Source organism: Zosterops lateralis (assembly GCF_965231275.1).
Source record: "Zosterops lateralis genome assembly, chromosome: 7".
In the NCBI taxonomy this organism is placed as follows: domain Eukaryota; kingdom Metazoa; phylum Chordata; class Aves; order Passeriformes; family Zosteropidae; genus Zosterops; species Zosterops lateralis.
The window spans coordinates 30756655-30777764 of record NC_139767.1 but is presented as its reverse complement, the minus strand read 5'-3'; the positions used below and the strand labels follow the sequence as shown (position 1 = coordinate 30777764).

Here is a 21110-nt window from a genome sequence, read left to right as displayed (position 1 = left end):
AGATGAGATCATCTCCTCTCTTTCCTCACGTGATGAAATCCTTGTGATTTTTTTTTTTCTCTCCCTGCAAACAACCTGTTCTTTCCTTTCCCTGCTTTCAAAGCCATTTTGAATCCCAAGCTTCGGGAATTTTTCCTGCTTTATTCCCTTTTCGATTAATAAGGCGTCAGCTTCTGTTTTCAGTGCAAGATTAATTATGTGTGAAATTTTTTTAGCTCTTGGTTTAGAAAATGTGCTTAAAAACAGATTAAAGTTTAGCTCTAGTTTAGAAGCATGAGAATTTATATACTCCCTAGAAAATAAAATCTTTTCCTGAATTAGGACTTCAAACTAATCTTTTTTAGTTAGAGAATTTTAATAAAACGGTATATTTAGCTTAAAAGAAATAGATTTTAACACTTCTTATGGTAAGATTAGGATGAAGAATAACCCAATCCTCTTCAGAATGGAAGGGGAAATATAATTTTAGATCTAAATGTCACTCATCCGGTGGAAATAGTTCAAAAGTGTATCTGAATGTTTTCAGTTTAATGTGTTAAAGACAAGAGTCCAACAGAGCATTTGAAGCAAAGAAGCCCCAAATTGCTTTCTGCTGTGTGCTGATGCCTGTCATCACTTTGCTGCTATAATATCTGTTTTTAGAGGATAATGACAGGGAGTACTGACCACGGGCTACAGCAAGTGAAGGACAAACAAGTGAAGTTCTCCTCAAGCTTTTAGAGATTGCCTCTGATACTGACTTACTCGAGTGCACTGGAAGGATCTTCAAGAGTTTGCAAATTAGGAGAATCCATAAGGGGAAGAACTCACTGCAGTGTTAAATCCTGATTCTGTGTTCTACGTTAGAAGATTATCGTCCTTCCAAGCAGGTGGAAACTAAATGCTTAATTGTCAGTAAACCTCTCAGTCAGTGAAATTAATTAGTGGATTTTTGTTCTGAAAAAGTGAAAAGGTAAAGAACCTACCTTGCACTATATCTTATTTTTAATCACAACACTGGTTTTAACACATTTTCAAGGTAGTTTATGCAGTGCTTGTGGAACTCTGACTATGAGGCGCATTACCTGCAGTACCAGCCAAGGGCTGAAAACACACATAACGAAGATGAAATGAAATCTGTCACCTAACACAAGGAAACAGCATTTCCTCAACAAGATTATTTCATACAAAGGAATAACAAAAGACTTTTTAAACCAGCAGTGATCTGGCCAACGATATTTTATGTAGCACTCTCTATGAAGTAAAGATCTGATGTAAAATTCATGCTATCACCTTTTTCCCCCAGAAATGCATGCTTCTTTAGATAAACCTGTTTTTCATGTGTATTTCTGCAGGTCCTCAGGGTAATCTTTCATCTCTCGTTTGTTCCTTTTGAGATGAGCCCAGAAGCAAATCATGTTTTTGTTTCTTGCAAATAGTTTTTGTGATATATTTTATTCCTCTCTCAGGTATGACAAGACTGGGTGCTTAAAAGGTCAGATGTGGAGCAATTTGTGGAAGTAGGCTGCTCAAATTTTTGCCTTTTCAAGGCTGTTGTTTTACTTTGAGTTGAAGTTTCAGATGGACAGAGGCTGATAATATAACAGCTAGGGCTGTAGGTTATCTTGCCATAGTGCTCTTCCTTGTCATATATTTGACTTTATAGAGTTCCTCAGATAAGTGGATGATGGGGGGAAAAGGGCCTATTTTATGGTGAGAATCATGGACATTATTGTTTGTTTTTTGTATTTGTCTGAAAAAACAGACTTTACCTTTCATTCCTGTTGAGTTGTAGTCCTTTAAGAGCTTGCATTCAGCCCATCAGACAGGTACTGCCTCACCACTTGTTAGAAGTAGCAGAGTTGTGTGCAGAGGATCTGCATATATCTGCAATACTGTGTAAGAATTATTGGTTTATTTGTGACGGAATGTTGGGGGTGCTCTCTGCCAGGGTGTTACTGTATGGCCTACAGGACAGGGCTGGAACTGTCAGAATTTCTTCCTCCTCCAAAAAACCCCAAAAAACAAAACAAGGAAAAAAAAATAAATGGGAAACTGGAGTACTCTTTGGATGCTTCCACTGTTTCTTTAAATCTAATAAAATAGCTATCACTTGTCATATACCAATCCTTATGCATCCACTTTCTCCTTTCATAAGGGATGCGTTGATTCATGTATGCAGATTCAGCCTAGTGTAGCAGTTAAAGAAAATACATCACTTTTCCTAATAAACCACATAAGACAAGGTTGCTGCTTTTCAAGTAAGTTACTGAGTTTTTCTGTTCCATTTATACTTACAGGATTCCTGCTCAGCCTCAAGTTTTAGAAGTAAGCAAAATAAATAATTCTACTTGAGGCAGAAGATGGCTTTTTTCCCTTGTTCAGAGTTGCCAGAGTTGAAAAATCAGAATTCATGTTTCAGGTTCTTGTTTAAAGCCAGTATTGAAAGAGAAGATTGTACTTTGCTGTTGTTCGGTAAAAAATGAAGGCATTTAGCTTTTCAAACAAAATGTTTATTGACAGAAAAAGTAGTTCTTTTCAACAGTATTGTTGTTCCTATCGAGTGTGAATACTGTTATTTCAGGAGGACCTAGGGGTGTCCAGCTGAGTTTCTGAGATCCAGCAGCTTAGAAACTCAGTCTTAACATAACTCTGATTTTCACGTATTCCTACAGCCCATAATAATTTGTGGGCACTGGAATCCCACTGTGCTAATTCTGTAGCAACAGGAAATATTGCACTATTTAAGTCAGCAGTTCCCCTAATCTATGGACAATTTATTCCATAAAGCACAAGTTCTGCCTTCTGCTGAGAAACTGGCAACTGTCACATCCTCCCTGTTCCTCCCTTGTGCATGGAGAATGTGCAGAAATGACCCAGAAATGTCCATTGGAGGGGAAGAGTTTGTCTGTCACAGCCTACAGACAGAAAAACCCAGTGTTGAAAAGGTGTTGGGGTTTTCTCTGTTGTTTTGTTTTTAAGTCCACATATCTCCTCTTTTTGCTGGAAATACTGCACAACTGAAAATCTGCTATACAGTGGTATTGTAATGTTTGAGGGTTTTTAGAAAATGGGGTAGTAATGATACTTTTATCAAAATGTGTGATAATAAGTCTTCCTCAACAGGGCTGAATGGAAAAAAAAAAAAACAAAAACAAACCAAGAGGCTGTTTTTATAAAACAAAGATAAGCAAGGACAGCCTGAATAAATAACAGGGCAAGGAGTGTTGGGAGTCCTAATTGGGGACTGTGTTAGTAGCTGTTAAAGGCTGTAAAAGCTGAACAGAGCTTTAATTTGGATTGAGATCTGCCAGAGTTCATCACAAACTAGACTCAACTGGTGCACCTACCTGTTCTTAACAATTCTATCCTCCTAAGAAATAATAATTCCCTTCCTCTCCACCAAAAGAATATGGACTAAAAGAATATTTTTTACATCTTTCAGTTTTGACAGATTTTACCCTGAGCATGAATCATTGCTACTTCAGCTGCTACTCGTATTGATTTCTCAAATACAAGAGCTGGCTCACATCAAATGCTGTGAATAAATGACTTCTGAGGAGCAAAATCACTTCATGGGTCTGACTGTCCCGTTATGTTAAAACATTTTACTGAAAATGCCATGTATGTTTTATCTGATGTACATCTCCTCTTGTTCTGTAGTGACTAATCCTCATGTTCTGTACTGACTCATTTCAGGTCTAACTTAGACACACTCTTTTCATATGGACTGCAAATAAACAAGGTGGAATTACCTAAAGAATAGTCCTCTAAGCAAATGTCTGCAGTCCAGTTCATGTGTTCAATGCACTTAGAAAATCCATTTTAAACAATGGGCTTTTTTTTTTTTTCTTTTATTTCATTTTTCATAATAGCCTCTCTCTGAAATTCAATAATAATGTATCTTACTGAGAAATGTGATATGCATTATAGCTTCCTCATTAAACTTTTAAATAAGATACCATTAGTATTGATGAATGTAATCCCAAATGGTCACTGAATCTTAAAATTGTCATTGATCACACATTCAGAATTTTAGTCTTGCAGCCAAAATAGTATATATTGTCAGTGGTCATGAATTTTATACCAATAGCAATTAACATCTTTCTTTGGCTGCAGTGTTATGAATTAGATTTACAAAGTAAGGATGACTTAATTAGTTTCTAGTTGTTGGTTTTTTTTCTTAACAACATTTGCTAAAGAATCTTTTCAGATGTATTGATATATGAAATAGAATGCTTAAGCACAGTCATGAAACCCAAAGTTGTCGTATTTTAAAATATTTTGGTTTTGACTTTTAATAGAAATTAAGAGGCAGAGCCATTCTGCAATATTCACTGATGAGCCAGTGTGTGGTTAAAGTCACCCTAACAGTAGAGGGGTTTTTTTACTATTATCCTTAGAAAAACTGAATCAAATGTCTTTATAAAGGAGCTGTGGTGTTAAATTTGTCATAGAATCATAGAATGGTTTGGGTTGAAGGGGACCCTGAAAATTATCTCACCCCAAGCCCTCCCATGGCCAGGGACACCTTCCACTAGCCCAGAGCTCCATCCAACCTGGCCTTGAACCCTTCCAGGCATGGGACAAGGATGATCCATAAAAATTATTTAAATATACATATATATGTTTATATTTAAGTAAATATTGACTGAATATTTGTTTAAAATATCCTGGAATCTAAATAACAGCACAAAGTAGAAACACACACGAAGCACAAAGGATAATACTTCTCCAGTCTTGTCTGTGCTCTCGTACATCTTTTGACTGAACTCTCTCAGTGATGCTGTCTTGAAATCAAAGCTCCCTGAGGTAACCTGCAGTTCTTATTTCAGTTGTTAAATACAATCAAGCCTAATTAGACTTTGCCCAGAGAAGCTGTGCATTTTCAGGGCCTGGTTGGATCAAGCCCTGGGCTCCCTGGTCTGGATTCAGGGCTGATCCTGGTTTGCTGTGGGGGGTTCAGCTGGTGGCTGCCTGAGATCCTTTCAGTGTGGCTCAGTCAGCACCATCACACCAGCAGTGCTCCCCCTTGAGATAAAGATTCCCAAATTTAAAACAAATACCCAAACAATGTTATATTTTGGAACAGTTTCCCTGAAGGAAAACAAATGTCAAATATCTACCCAAATGTTCACTTTCATAAGGTTTCAAATAATATATAAATATTCCTTAAACCATTTTTTGTTTTATTTATACTTTCCTTTTATTAATATTAGATTTGTAAACTCCAGGAATTTTCATATCTTTGTGTATATTACAAATCTCATCCTTTGCTGCTCCAAACACATGAACAGAGACAGTTATCACTGTATTGATCGTGTTTGGTTGGAAGAACTTCTGAAATATTTCTCTGCTGCAAAAATGAGGAAAATCAGAAAAAGGGAAAACCTAAGCCTCAACAGAAGGTTCACCATCACTTTTTGTTATGATTAAGTATCAAACAGGCTGGCCAAATCTGGAAACCAATTATTCTAAAATGTGAGAGTGGGAAAAAATAAATATGCTTTTCAATTATTCTGCATAATTCTGTCTCTATCAGCAGTGCACATTGAATAATAATTAATTTTTGCTCAAAATAGGCTGAGAAAAAAAATGTAACTTGAAAAACATCATAGCATATTCTTATGACTTGCAGCTTCTTTTTAATTCTAAACAGAAGGTTCCTGGTCAGAAGAATACAATACCCAAACTGAAGGTGTAACTATAACATACTTAGCAAATGTTTTTAGTCTTGAACAAGAGAAATTCAAACTTTTTCAGCAGGGATGAAGTGTTAGCCTTTTTTGTTTACTTGTTTTTCATAAGTCAAAAGACCCCAAGTACATGGACATCTTAAAATCCTGGTGCTGTTTTGGAAAAAATTAGTCACTTCAAAGACAAGTTTAAGTATCAGTACCTGAAAGAAGGGTAAATAGTGCAAAGCATGAGCAAACTTATTTAAAAACTGTCCCTTGGAGAATGTCTGCTCTTCCCAAATGTCTAAATCCTTCCAAAACGGATTGAGAACCTAGAGGATGCTGTGGGCACTCCAGAGCTGCTTGTCACACTTCAGAGAACCAGTGCAAGCACATCAGAATTTAATTTTCTTCCACAATCTTTCACTTTGACTGCACAGGAAATATCATTAACTTTATATTCAAGTAGCTGTGGTTATCTAGTGAGCTCTTCAAGTGCCTATCACTTCTGAACTTGATGAAAATGCAATTAAAGTCAGTGGAACTTTTTCCATTGTCTTTAAGATGGGCTTTTGGATTAGCTCTTGTCTGCCTATCACACAAATGTAATAAAGTCATCTCCGTGGTGTGACAGCATCAGCCATGTGGACAGTGAATGAGGCACAGGATTTTCAGCAAGATCTTGTGGAGGATTTATCAATGTTTTCAGCAGCTCATCTGTACTGTGAGTTGGCCTTTAGGTCTGTAGTTTGTTTATAACTTTGTGAAGATCAAGTAAACTTGTTTCTCATGGTGTTGCCTCTCTGTAGGGACAAATGTGACAGAGACTTCTGACAGCTTGCTACTGTCATTGTTATTTTCTGTAGCATTGTGAGTGCAATTCACTTGGCCCTGACGCACTGTCAGCTCTCAGTGGTTCTAATTGCCATCTTCACTGTTATTATCGTAAAGATATTTTAAAACTGTTTGTTTCCAGTAGAAGGCTTCCTGAATGTGACCTTCATCTGCTTTTTGTGGATGCTGAGACAAGAGTTGATTCAAGTTCTTGTCACTGTCAATGTCTGCCTGTGGTTTCTTTTATGGCCCTTCCTTTGCTGTTTTATGACACGTGTGTGAATGTGCTGTGTTTAACATGTTGAAGAGACTGCTGAGGGGAGTGTGAGCTGGTTTATTCCTCTGCTCCTCCTCCCTCCTGTAGCTGTGTTTGGACTGGTACCACTCCTACTTGCATCAGCTCTTCTCTCACAGGGATTTATGTTCCTAGAGTGAACCTGGCCTTTGATTCCTTCTTTATCTTCACCACCTGGGCTCTCAGAGAAGAGGAAATCAGTAACTCATGCTCAGTGCAAAGCACATCTGAATCTCAGCCTTTCCTGTGATAATCCCTTGTCTCTCTGCTGTCCCCTGGGGATGGCTGGGTCTGAAACTGAGATCTAACAAAGTCTGCTCAGCAGCTTGAACTCCGATTTATGCTCTGATGGAGGATTTATGAATTTGTATAGTTTATTCCTGAAAAAAAAAAAAAAATAAAAAAAAATCACCTTTTTCTGAACTTACCTTGGAGGAGAGGTAGGAAGAAGAGTCCATACCTATGATTAGATTAACCTGGGAGCGGTTTGCCTATGGAATACTGTTCTTGTTTTCATGATCTGTCAATGAGTATGTCATGGTTTGAAAGCAAAACGAGTGAGAGGCTCCAAGTCAGAAATATAATTTAATAAGAAGAAAAGTAAAAAGGAAAAAATAAAATAAAATAAATGCAATAACACAAAAGACCACTGACAGAGTCAGAAAACAACCTGACCAGGATGGTGGGAGCAGTCCAGGTGAGGTGCTCTTCCTGAAGCAGTGATCCTGTAGAAAGGTCTGGTAGCTCTGCTCCTCTGGGAATCCAGTGGGTCAGGGCTGCTTGTCCTGTCTCAAATCCCAGATTCTCTCCAGGTGGGAATGCTTGGCTCCTCCCCCTGGGCAGAGCATCTCACAATGGGATGATGAGTCGTGCAGTGGGTCCTTGATGGCCCATTAAACAGAGATAACTCCTGGAGGGAGTTACCTGTGAGTTATGGGCAAGGTGTTGATGGGCCATTAGCAGAAGACAGCCCTACACTAGAGTACTGCCCCACTTGGTTTTAACAGTTCATGAAGATGGTGATAGAATAAATACTTTGTGTACATCCTACACTACAACCCAGGACAGAGTAGCATAAGGTGTTGTACCCCTTGATGTTTTATTTGATATACATTTAGACAGTTTGCAGCTGCAATGGACTTCTATCTCTAGTCCTTACTGGTATCATGTAGATCTTGTGTTGAAAAGCTGTATCGAGCTATTCCACGGAATATCCTGAGTTAGAAGGGATCTCTGAGAGTCACAGCGTCCAATTCCAGTTTCCCTGAACTCTTTGAATTTCAGTCCCTAGGAAGATACAGAAAATTAAGCTGGCAGAAGTAACTTTGTGCCTCTGTAGCACATGATGCCAGTACTACTTTATTTTTGTCTCCAATGTCTTCTTGAGTCAGCAACACTAACGGCAGTGGAAGTTTTAGTACAGCAGCATAATGAAGATCTTAAAGGGCACAGTGTTAAATGTGCTTTTAGCTCATCAAAATGTCCTTCAGGTTCAGGGCAGATCATTGGTATTAATGTAACCTCTTTTTTTGAGGCTTCTTACAGAGAGTGGACTGCATAAACAGTTTAATTTACTGTGTAGGTCTCAACCTTGTGCTGTGAGGTTTATATTTGTCATGTCTGTGGATGTTGGTCAAAGGTGAAGAGTCTTTTTTTTGGAAAATGTTGTGTTTTCTTAACCTAGAGTTCTACTACAGAGGCTCAAGTTGCCATTATGGTTGAGGAACTTACCTGAAATAATATAAATAAACTTTAGTTAGATTTAAATTAGCAAATTGAAGTGGTACTTGTTTTAATAGGGAGTATATGGCTATTTCCCAGTTTATTTTTCTGTAATTAAATCTTGTACCTCTAAATTAAGCAGAGTTTTTGTATGAATGGTATAGACCTTCTATCTGCCTTATTTTTGAGATAATTTTTTCCATGTATCTAAGGTTTTCCTCTGTCACCAATATGTATATTACTATACATATATAATATATATGTATATAATTTTATTAAAATATTTAATACTATCAAAGGCTCAGTTGAAGGATTCAAAAAACACTGAGCTGTTTTGCAGTGTATTAATAGGCTTAATTATTCATTTTGCTAAAAGATTAGGAGCATTTGGAGTGGGTGGTTGGTAAGACTTCCACACAGGAAGCTTAAAATCTATTAAGCTAATATATATACACATAACATAAAAATGCAGCAGTTAAATTTGAAGTTTGGTTTCCAACACCTTGAGCATATAAAAATCAGTCCTTCCCAAAAGGGTAGATGCAACGTTGAGAAAGGCAACTTGTATATTGATAGTATTCCTCATGAGTGGAATTTCACTGTGACTCTCAGCTGTGGTATTCATTACAGCAGCCATCTGCTTTGGCAGTGCTGTAATTTCTTTTTTCAGTATCTCAGATGAAATTAAATTCATCATACAGTGAACACTGCTAGGGAAGTAGAAATCTAAATATGAGCTTGGTATTAAAGTTATGGTAGCTCATTGCAATTTATGTCCTATTTGTATAGAGTTCCAAAAATAGAAGAGCATCATTAACTGTTTTGAATATTCAGAGAAAGGCTGTCTATTTGGGTGGTTTTGCTTATATTACTGTTCCAACAATTCTTGCAACCTTACAGTGAAACGAGATTTTGGAACTTGAAAATGTGACAAGCAAATGAATGGGAAAAAACACAGAATCAGCAGAGGTCACAGTGAGGAACAGATTGCTCTTCTCTCCCACTCTCTTTGCTATTACTGATATCCAGTGATATGTCATTCTTAACTCTTCCTTTTACTCTGTCTCTTAATAGTCTGAACCTTGCAGGTTTTTACATTTATCTTATTAGTTTGGTGTTACGTTCTGTCAGGAAGAATTCCGAAATTCATGCTGTGTGTTCTCTGTATACTTCCATGTGCACATTAAAAAATACCAAGTCTACTGAGAAATCTCACCCCTGCTTCTCTTTTTCCCTTTTTCACTTCTCTAGATTTTCTCTTCTTGCCTCTGCTTTCTCTACTTCATTTAGTGTTTGTGAGACTTTAACTTGCCTAATCCTGTGCCCTCCCAGATATAATTATGCACTCTCTTACTCATTTAATTTTCCTTCTTGCTTCCTCTCCATCCCTAAGAGAGAAAGTTCCCTTTTCAAATGTTTCTTGATCTCAAAAAATCCTCACTTAATCCATACTCTGCCTACTTTATTATTTTGCCTCTTGCCACAGTTAATAATATCTCCTTTCATTATTTCTCATCTTATATTTGATAGTTTTATAGCTAAACCAGTTATAACCATCTTAAGTGTGTTCCAGCCAAAGAAAAATGGGAATTCAGAACACACAGTCCCTCTGCAATTCCTTATGATGTGGCTACAGAGTGAGACTGGAGTGTGCTTAGGAAGTACTAAACATGAGAAGACACCTGACTGCAGAGCTCCTGTGCTCATTCTGCTGGTTGTATCTAAAGCTCAGAGGTGTTAAATGACCCAAAGTGGATATATTGTCTGATGGAGCGTGTTTCCATGAACTGGGCAGATGGTCTTGCTCCTGCCAAGTGCTGCTGTATGTCATGAGCTGGAAGGGGGTAGCCCAGTTCATTCCAATTCCTATAAAATTCTTGCCACTGGGATGGGCTATCAAAAAACTCTGATGTTGCAAAGAGTTCCCATGTATAGAAATGAGCTGAAATAATATTCAGAGTAAAAAATGAAAGCATTAGATGAAAAATGCTGGCAGCTAAATTTGGTCCTCTCTTCCACTCTTATGTCTGATAAAGTACTCCAAATGGATAGTGGATAGCATATCTATCAATCTATACATTTACTTAAATAATGGAAATGAAAGTCAATTCCTGAGCTGACTCTCTCTCAGAAATGTTTGAGACTTTTTCTTTTTAACCTTGAGGTGTTATATATGGTAGCATATTAAATTAGCATAAAATGTTATGATCATTGAGAGTGATATATGGTCATGTGTTCTCTTACAATGCATCAAGAATAATGAGTGGTAATTGGTTCAGGACATTGATTAAAGAGCTGTGGAGATGTAGTTTACTACACAAATGGCCCATCAAATTTCATCTCTGTTGTACTTGCCACTTTATTACTCTAACCTGAAAGTATTTTATGAAAATATGCCTGGACATATATATATATATATATATATATATATATGTATATATATATATATATATATATAAAACTTGTGATAATTATTTAGTCAAACCATGGAAGAAATCCATGTTCAGAGGGGAATACTCTTAACATCTCCAAAAGAATTTTCTGTGGAGGATTTTACTGGAAGTAGATCTTTAGGTGTTGTGTCGTTAATTGTGGGGGATCATGGGTGGTCACAAAACTCTTTTATTTTAGCCTCATTTTGGTGGTAAGGTCTCACACCAAACAGGTAAGTTCAATGAATTCTGTTCAGTCTGTTGTGAACAGGCTGAGTCACCATCCCTGGAGGTATTTGAAGGTTGTGTAGGTGTGTCCCTTCGCTTGGGACAGGGTTTAGTGACAGTGCTGGGTTAATGGTTGGGCTCAGAGATCTCATTGCAACCCGAATGGCTCTGTGGTTCTGTGAGACCTCTTGGAAATGACAGGCTAATCCTGCACATAAAATAGCTTGGAAATAATGGTTTTGTTATTGTTAGCTGAGCAAGATATATAGAATGCACTGTAAATTAATAGATTCTCAGAGATTTGTATTTCTAACATGTTTCATTTATTTACATGATATTTTTTTTCTGTTTTATCTTTACAAGACATAAATTCTGATGTGCCACAGGAAAAAACACAGTTCAAGGAGAAGCTTTTATTTTGGAAGTGTCATCTTATGTTAAAAAATTATTTTTTGGGGATAAAAAGCTTTGCCAGCTCACTTTCTGCATACATAAGACCTACACACTTGTCTTGAATAACCTCTGCCTTGCATTTTTTTTCTTTGAGCAGCATATTAAATGATAACACTGTGTGGGTTTGCTCTAATAATAATAATGGGCAAAACAAGAAATCATTTTTTTTCCATAATTCTTAAAAAGTTGTATGAAAGTGTCTTAAGATGGGAAAGACAGATTACCTTAAGGCCTTTGCACACATCTGCAGTAAATCAGTTTGCCGTGGAGATTGGAAAGTGAGCTGACATGGCCTTGCACAGGAGGGTGCAGAGGTAGTAGACAGGATATCTGTGTTAATGTGTCTTTCTTCTGACAGTTAATCTCCATTGGATATCTTAGACTTTTCATGACTTTTTTTTTAATTCTCCGAGCAATTTTTCTCGCCTTTGCTCAAGAAGCGAGGAAGAAGACCTTGACAAGATCTGGGGAGATTGATGTGCTGTCTTATAAGAAGAGCTAAGAATGCTTGGTTTGTTTTATAAAAGGATGAGATAAGGCAGGGCTTTATATGCTAAAGGACAGTGTTGAGTTGAGAAGAAAGAAATGAAAGTAAGCTATAAGGTAGAAGGATAAGTCAAAAGTGAGAACCTCCAGAGCAGGGCAGTTTGGGGTCAGTCTTCCCATGGCAGAGCAGAGGCAACACCTTTGCAGTTTGAGGGGGAATCCTAAACAATCTGTGCATGAAATTCTGGGAAACTCTGGGGTTTGAGGGAGGTGGGATGCATTTGATAGAAGAGAGGTCTCTTTAAACCTCATTACTCGGTACTTATGGTAGCTGTTCCAGTGATTAAAAAAAAAACATAAAAAATTTATTGAGCTTTAAAAAGTATGAGCTGATTCTTGAATACTTTCAGAACCAAAGTGAACACAGTGCAAATGAGAAAAACAGTAATAAAAGAGGACCAATTCTGTCCTATTATGTAGGTAGACCATATGACATATGAAAAGATTTCCATGTCTGATTACCTTTGATTCCTTTGATCTTTCACCTCCAATATATTTCTTCCTCATGACTTCCAACTTTCAAATGACTTGCATTCATTTATTTCAGTCCTACACAAAACACTCTTGCCTATCTCTGTGCCATTCATCTATAATCTATTAACCTTTCCTTTTATTCTTTTCTGTTTCTCTTTTTTCCTTAAAACACATACTGTAAATTTTTTATCACCCAGAACCAATCAACATCAAAGTGAGTTAAGAAAGAAGTGTTTGTAAGCAAACTTTTCTGATAGTGGAATAAATTTTCTGGAGCTCTGGTTCAATGGATGCCTGCTCTGTCCCACTGTCACCACTGACACAGAAGAGGATCTCTAACTTCCTGAGAATTTCAGATTAAAAAAAATTCTCCATCTTTTCAACTTGATTGTGTTAGTCAAGGGAAAGGTTTCAGTAGCTTAAATGAAACAAAAAAATAACAAATAATAATGTGAAGTCTGCATTTAGGGGTTTTTTTTCCTCCATCTCAGGTTTTGGCAGTGGAAAAAAGTGACTGTATTAGGGTGAGTTGAATCCAGCCAATAGACTCAAAATGTACAAAGACACCTAAGCAGATTTAAATAAATTTGAAATCAAAGCTACTCAGCAACACAGTCTGTTGTAAACAGTGAAGGGTGTATCCACAAAGAGACACTGAAAACTGTAATCTAGATCTTGCCTTGGATAAGCAGAATTTCATCTACAGCTATGAGGAGAATAAGGAGGAGTCTCATCTCATTCTAAATACTTGATGCCTTGGGAAGGTTGACTTCAAACAGAGACTGGAATCTCATCCTTTTTGTTTCCTCTCTTCAGTCTACTGTTGTTTATGCTGTTGAGCTGAAAGTTGTCCTTAGTCCTCAGCAGGAAAAGGATTTACTTTGTCTACCTACTCTGGGAAGAGAGCTTACTGGCACTTAATAGCTACAGAACTACATCCCTATGCAGCACAGAATCTGAAAATTCTGCAGCACAGAATCTGAAAATATGAAAACTAAAGCTTAAGGCATCATTTTTAATCACTTACAAAGATTGCATGTACCACAGCATCTTCCAGTGATGAATTCCAAAGTGGTTTAAGAATACATTTGTCATGGTTTTGGTGTAGTGTTTGTATTCTGAGAACTGTTCTGTTTCTCTGATATTGTGGTTTCTCATATGAGTTTGTATCCCATCTATGCTGTGGAATAAAGTGACAGACTCAGTTGCTGGGGGAGCAAAGTTGTGAGTGCTGACATTTAGTGTGGGTGCACTTGTCAGGCAGTGAGTGTAGCAGGAGTGCAAAGGGATCAGGACAAGATTTTTGCTCTCTCTGGTCAAGTCAAGGGTGACCTGTAGGATTTATGCCTCTCTGTTGGTCTCTGAGGCTGCACTTGGCAGCAGGGCTGTGGGTGCTGGGCACAGCCTTGTGACCAGGCACTGGGAGGGTCAGTGGCCACAGCACTGTCCCCCTGCTCTGGAGGGGCAGGGACTGACCCTGGGGTCACAGGTGCTCTGAAGGATGTCACCACAAAGGGCAGCCCTGCTTTGTGCTCCTGCATAATTCCCCTGCTCCTCTCTCCTGTATTACCAGGTATTACTGCAGCTTCCAGTAAGTGTTCTTGGAAAGTGCTGCAAGATTGATCAGGGTGGGGTTTTTCTTTCCTCTTTTCATTTTCTGCTTATTGCTTAAACGTGATGTCTCTAGTTCCACATATGGCAACTAAAACTTGGAGGGGCACAGCAATTTTAACAATGTAAAATTTTCTTGATGCACTGTTGCACAGTATCTGTTTTGCATTTTGTTCTCTTGCCTTGGAGTACCAAATGTAAAATTCTAGAGGACAATATTTTGTATTGATTTTACTTATAAAATCAATAAATAAAAATAGCTTGGCACAAGAGGGGATTCAATTACAGTCTTCATGAAAATTGTTGGAAGACATAATAAAGCCTTAAAATGAAGTAATATGTATAAGTAATCAAACAGCGTTGACTACATCTTTATGAATGACAAGCTTATGGTATAAAGTACTCTCTTAGTCCTGAAGGTCTATTTTTATTTGTGACTCTCTCCCACTTCTCATGGGCATAGCACATAAAAATGATGTATATTGTTTAGAGAGGTGTCAGCAAGGCACAATCTTTCAGAGAAGCCCTAAAATATGCTCTTCATTTCTCTTCTGCTTGTCTGCAGCTTAGTTGTCTTCTCATTACACTCCCCAGCCCTTTCTGATTCAGTGGATGCAGTAAAAACTATTATCCTGAGCTAATTGTCAGCAGGTTTTGGTAGAGCTGCTCTGTGGCATTTGGTTCAAGAAAAGTCACTAGTAAATAGGCTGAAAAAATGACTGTGCAAAGGACACTGGTAAAACTGAGGTCTAGAGATCTAGACCAGCCTGAGTGCAGTCAGGATTAGATAGAGATGACTATAGCTAGAACAGATGACTTAATCTGAAGTAATTTTTGGGCTTTTTTGGCCAATGTAGTACCTTTGGAAAGTTACTACTTTGCAAAATCACCTGCAAAATTTTTGTCCATTTCTACATCTTTTTTTCCCTCTCAACCCTCAATTATTACTTATTACATGTTTATAATATCTGCTTACATAGAGAAGAAGACACATTTCTCAGTTCCATAAAACAGATGAAGCAAAAAAGATCTTGTTCCTTTTGAATGTTTTCCTGTCTCTGAAAGTGTGGAGGATCAATAATCATATTGCAAGGGCTGGAAGAATTTAAGGAGCACAGAATAAAAAAAAAATAGGATCTTTGTGTGTCTGTGGAACGTGGTCACAGAATTATTCTACACTAATAAAATTACATGTCTCTTATTTATAATTATTTAAATTCAATCAGTTGATATACATTATGTAAATCAGGAATTTGCATTTGATTGAAGATTATATGATATCCTGAAGTGTGCAGCCTAAGATCTTTATAATTTTACAATGAGAGTTCCTGAGTACTCCTTTACACCAAGAGAGAAATACTGTGATTACAACTGAAGCTCATGTAGGTAACACCAGTATATTGTTTGTCTAATTTATTTCAGAGTTTGTTGAAGTTCAAATCAGTCATAGTGCACAGAGCTAAAATAAAACCCTTTTCAAACTCAGAACTAGGCTTTGGGTAAGATATGAGAGGAGAAGACTTTACCTGTGTATGATGTGTCCCCCAAGGGTGACTTCTGAGTGCATCATGCAGTGAATACAAAAAAACCCTATAAGGTTCCTATATTTTTGTTCCTATAAGGAACCTATATTTTTGGGATTATTTCCACTGCATTGCTACAAAGCAGAGTCCCACAAAATCCCCTTCTATACTTGACAATTTCATTTATCTTTCTTTTAGCTCTAACAAACGTACAGGGACCTTGATATTTGAAATGTGCTTGTCACTTACAGCAGGAATTCATTTTTTTCTCCCTTCCCCTCCTTATGTAAGTTATTAGACTGATTCATACTTAAAATGCTTTATGTAGGCTCTCACTTTATTCCTGATTGAAGAAAAATTTATCATGTCCCTGCACACAGGAATTTCCCCTTTGGGAATCCAGCCATTTTGACAGGAAGGGAGAAAAAGTGAAAATATAACTGAAGAAATCCAGGTGTCCAGTTTTACAGTGTTTTATTGCCTGCAAAGAGCAGGGGCAGGGTGGTGAAACAGGCAAATAGAGAATGAAAATATGAAGAACATTTCAGTGATTCAGCATTTTACTATTTTGCAATATCAGGCACAAATCAAACACAATAATTAGACCCACAGTGATCTTAACCATGACTGTACAGAATCTATAAAGCTGTCAGAGATCCCAGTCATTCAGGAACACACTGCTGATGCTTATTCAGCTACAAAATAATGGAAAATGTAAAAAGAAATTCCAAGAGTCATAAGTTAAAAACCAAGACAAAAGAACATGAAGTTCTCTTATGTTGCAATTTTCATTTAAAATATTATCCTAAAAATTTAAGTGTACATTTAATGAAAATAAGAGCATTTTTAAAAGGAACCCATAAACAAAATGTAAATTGGATTTAGTATAATTAATTTTATTTTTTCCTCTTCTCTATATTAAAAAAAGAACCCTTAAATGTTAAGTCTTGTCTGGAATGTCCACTGTGGTGATATCCTGAAATTTTATTTGTGCTCTGCAAATTGAAGTCAAGCTGAGTGTATGGATTTGAAAACATCTTAATTTGGAAATTGTAACATACTGACACTAAATTAAGTGTTGGTTGAAGATTATGGTGGTGAAAGGATGGATAGAATTCCCAAATGTTTTTGAATCTTAAAGCTTCTAATTATTCCTGAACTGGAAAATAGAGAACTGTTTGTAGTAAACCCATTTCTGGGTGATATTTCTTATTTCTTGCAGATCCTTCCATATATAATGTTACCTTTGTGCCCTGTTACAGTTGTCCTCCTTTGATTTAAACAGTATATTTCTTAGGCTCTTAATATCTTATCTTTTAATAACCAACCAAACAAAAGATACTTTGAGAAGTGCCTTCAGCCTTGTTGCATTGTACTGGATGAAAATGGTGTGCTGAAGGAATATTCAGAATGGGCATTCAGTGGCTTTTGTGTTTCCTTTGACTATTAAACCAAAACTAGTTGGTGAGGGAGGGCCCCACTCCATCATGTGAGAAGTCCCCATGATTGAGTTCCTATGAGCACAGCAAATACTGGTCTTGAGCCCTCTGCTTCCTTCTCCCTGATCCCAGAGAAACGTGTTCTGCAGAGAATAAAACAGAAGTAGTCCTTAAAGGTGTTTGATAAACACCAAAATTAGAAGAAACGAGAATACACAGTGAAATGTACTGATTTGTTTTTAAGCCAGTATAGACTAATTGCACCTTTATTTCTGTGGTACTTGCACAGATATTTGTTCAACAGAATGCACGTGTTCCTAAGGCAATCATTTTGTTTGTCAAATGCTAAATAAACTCCAGAAAATAAAATTTAAAAAAGAAAAACAAAAAGCAACTTTTTTTTTTTTTTTTTTTTTTTTTTTTTTTCCTGTTGTGCCTAGTATCTCCAGCCCACACACAGCTGCTCTAAAATAACTCAAAGTCTTCTGGCACAGAGGCTTTTGAGTCTGGCAGGAGCATGACTGCTGTCGAGAGGTCTGTGCCTGTCTGTGAGCACACACAGCCCCATCTCCTCCCAGGCTGGTTCCCCATGTCCTGGGCACTCCTGCTCACCTTGCTGGCACTTCCCTGCCTGCTTCCCAAGGGCACAAATCTTCCTCCCGTGCCTAAGGCCTAAGATCCCTTTAATCCCTGTAGGATAATTCACTTTCCTTATGTCCCCAGTGAAAAAGGTGCTCTAAGCTGTCCCTGCACACAGGCTGCAGGAGCAGCACAGCTCTGGGAATTTATGAACCAAGGATGGCAATGTGGTTTTTTGGGGAGCTCTGGCTGCCTGACTCTGCTGTTTGCAGGTTGGGGTTGGGTGTTCAGGTGCATTCCTTGCATTCCATTTCAGAGGGGGAGAAACCCTGATCAGATCAGTTCACCCAGAGCTCTCACTGACATCATCCCTCCTGGGAGAGTGGCCAAAGTGGGAAAGGATGAAAACTGATGTTTTCCCTGAAAATTCCTCAGAACCTGTGAATGCCAGTGTCAGGGATTTTTTTCCCCTACTCTCCAGGAAACAGTTTTACCTGACAAATGCTGTCTTGTAGAAAGGACCTCCTTTTGCAAATAAAATGTTACAACTCCATCTTTATGAGTTGTACTCTCCTGAATTTCTACTCCTAAATTTTCATCTGTGAACAACATGTTTTTCTAACCTGTGACAACACATTTTGACTGCTTATAAGATCTTCTGGTGGGTGTCTAACAGTGACAGCACAGGTAATTATTTGCCTTTTTCAAGTTCATGCATTTGAGTGCAATTCTTTGGTTCTCCTCCATCACAGCCATTTTGAGATTTGTAAGTATGATGGATTTTAAGAAGGAAGAAGTAGGAAGCTGCAGCATAAATATCTTATATAGATTCTGCCTTTGAGGAATCATACCCAGGATACTCATTATTTGGGGACTACCCAGAAAACACTTGAGTGCTGTTGCTCCCTTTAAATAAGAGCAGCCATGTCAGCACTTGGGTGCAGCAACATTTTCGACAATTCCATGTTGAAATTCCATGACTGTAACCATAATTTCACAACTTGATTCTGAAATCTTTGGGAAGTGGAAGTTTTGTCTCACACAGAGCAAAGATCCTGCCAAGAAATGCATTGACTGCAAAAGGTGGAGCTCAAATATGTTAGTTAAATGTAGCCAGAAATACTGAATCTTTTGTGTGGGGCTTATAGGGTTGTGTGGGCAAGAATTCACCTTCAAGTATCTTGAAAATTTTAGGGATCTGGAAAAGATAGCTTTAAGCTGTAATTTTTACAGAAAGATACCTTGGTATAAGAAAGGTTGCTCTGAAGAAGACAAATGATGTGTAGATTGGAAAAAAGAAAAGTTAAATACATTTATAAAATGTGTATGAGAAACAAACAAAACTGTATTGCCCAAAAATAAATTATCTCTGTTTTTCTGCATCCTTGCTTAATTGAACTGTTCTGGAAGCTGAATATAGAGAAGGATATTTTTGGAGAGCATATGTTGTGCTCTACAGAAGTGCAAATATTTTGATTGGGAAAGGAAACTTCATAGAATTTCTATACTCTCAGCCTTATAATATCTATTAATGTCAGTATGTCCACTTATAATGGACACTTATAATCTCCACTAATATCAGTATTGCAAGACAAAGAAACTGGAAGAGGTGAGAGTTTTGCTCTAGTTGGACTTTGGCCTGCACCTACTGAAATCCTGATCCTACTCAAGCAAAATTCCATTTATTTCAGCAAAAAAATTCCATTTATATAATTTAACTTTTTGAGTTTTGGATGTGAAAGGCTGGTCTGATTTGTGCCTAGGATTTGTGAAGGGGAGAGAAACTCAACACCACCTGATCACACCCTCAGTGATTGATTTCACTGAGCAGATCGTGCTGGGTGGAGTTCCAGCTGTCCTGGTCACACAGGGCACAGCCTGTTCCTGTTTCCAGCCTTGCCCTGACACATTTGTGTTTGACAGAGAAGCTGCTGCTGCCTGGTTGCTCCCAGGACAGTGGAAGAGCCTTTAAGTTGGCTGATTTTTAAGGTTTCTGATTTTGGCTTTGATAAGATTAACAAAAAAATTCCTTCAGCGCCAAAGCAAGGGCAGTTCAAGGATTTGATGACAGGGCATTGAAGAGACCTCTGTGTTTTTACCCAAGTGGAATTTTTAAATTTATATGCTAATAATAGCATTTTCCTCTGTAGTATTCTCTGATCTTCTTGTTTTGTTTTTGCTCTGCAGTTTCATTGTGGGTTTGTTTCATACTTAACATAACTGGCAGTATTTCAAATGTCATACAGGAGGTGTTTGCAGACAAGCTATTAGCTGGGAAGTTGCAGACTTTGAATGCACATGCATACATAAATAAACAGGCTGGAAGAACGATGCCAATGGAAAAGGATGGGTGCAGTGGGTTTTAACTGTTTATGTGTGAATGCAGCTTGCACTTGGTAAAGATTTCAAGCTGGCAAAGCCCTAATTCCTATAATCACTATTCCCTACTCTGATCATCAACCTCACAACACAGCAGTGCAGGAAAGATTTTTAGCTTTATCTTCTGAACTAATTCATGGACACTTAGAGCCTGTTTATATGTAGTGTCCATTGTTATATGTAATACCTGTAGATTTGGTGTGTGCCTTATGGAGCAGAATACATTCCACACTGCTCAATTGTTGTGTGCAGAGATGGGGAAAATTCATTATCAAAATTTTGTATGTTTTACCACATAATTAGTGTACCAGCCTTTTAGATTTGTAACTTCTTTCAAAGCTCTCTTCTGGAAGAAACAGATGTGTTTCAGGAAATGAAAATGACACAGAGAAAGAAAAATCCATGCTGAATTTCTTTCGCTGGTCAGTTGTCTGTATTTTTCATCTAGGCAAGTTTGGGGTTTTTTCTTCATCAAAATTTGGTAATATCTGACATTTCTTTTCTAAATTAGTGCCTGCATAATCTGCTGTGAATAGAAGACTCTGGTTTTCAGGCTAAAATATGGTACAAACACCCTTGACTTGTGCAGATATCATTGTTCTCAGTACCTTATCTAGTTCCACACTGTGATGATGTCTTTGACATCTGGGATCATTTCAGTGCTTGACTGCTCAGGTTCTAAGTATTCAAGAAATAATGCCATTAAGAGCTGGTTCCTGATTCCATTGTCTTCATTGACTGGATTCAGTGGCTGTGGATCAACATACAAAATCCCATGCAACATACAAGAGTGAAATAAAGACTTCAAAACCATTATTTATACTCAGTTGGTGGAAATCATTCTGAGACAAAATGTTCTTGAGGACATGCTCAATGGACAAGGGAGAATTTGAGGGAAGTCAAAGAGGAATTAGCTACCAAACCTGCTAACTGCTGCC

General features: G+C 37.6%; 1 protein-coding gene across 1 annotated transcript in view; it reads left to right on the top strand.

Annotated features, from left to right (window-relative positions):
• The window catches only part of DPP10 (dipeptidyl peptidase like 10), a gene marked incomplete at its 5' end in the record, with an annotated part of 252705 nt that overhangs the window by 134290 nt on the left and 97305 nt on the right, over nucleotides 1-21110 (top strand). The window lies entirely within an intron of this gene.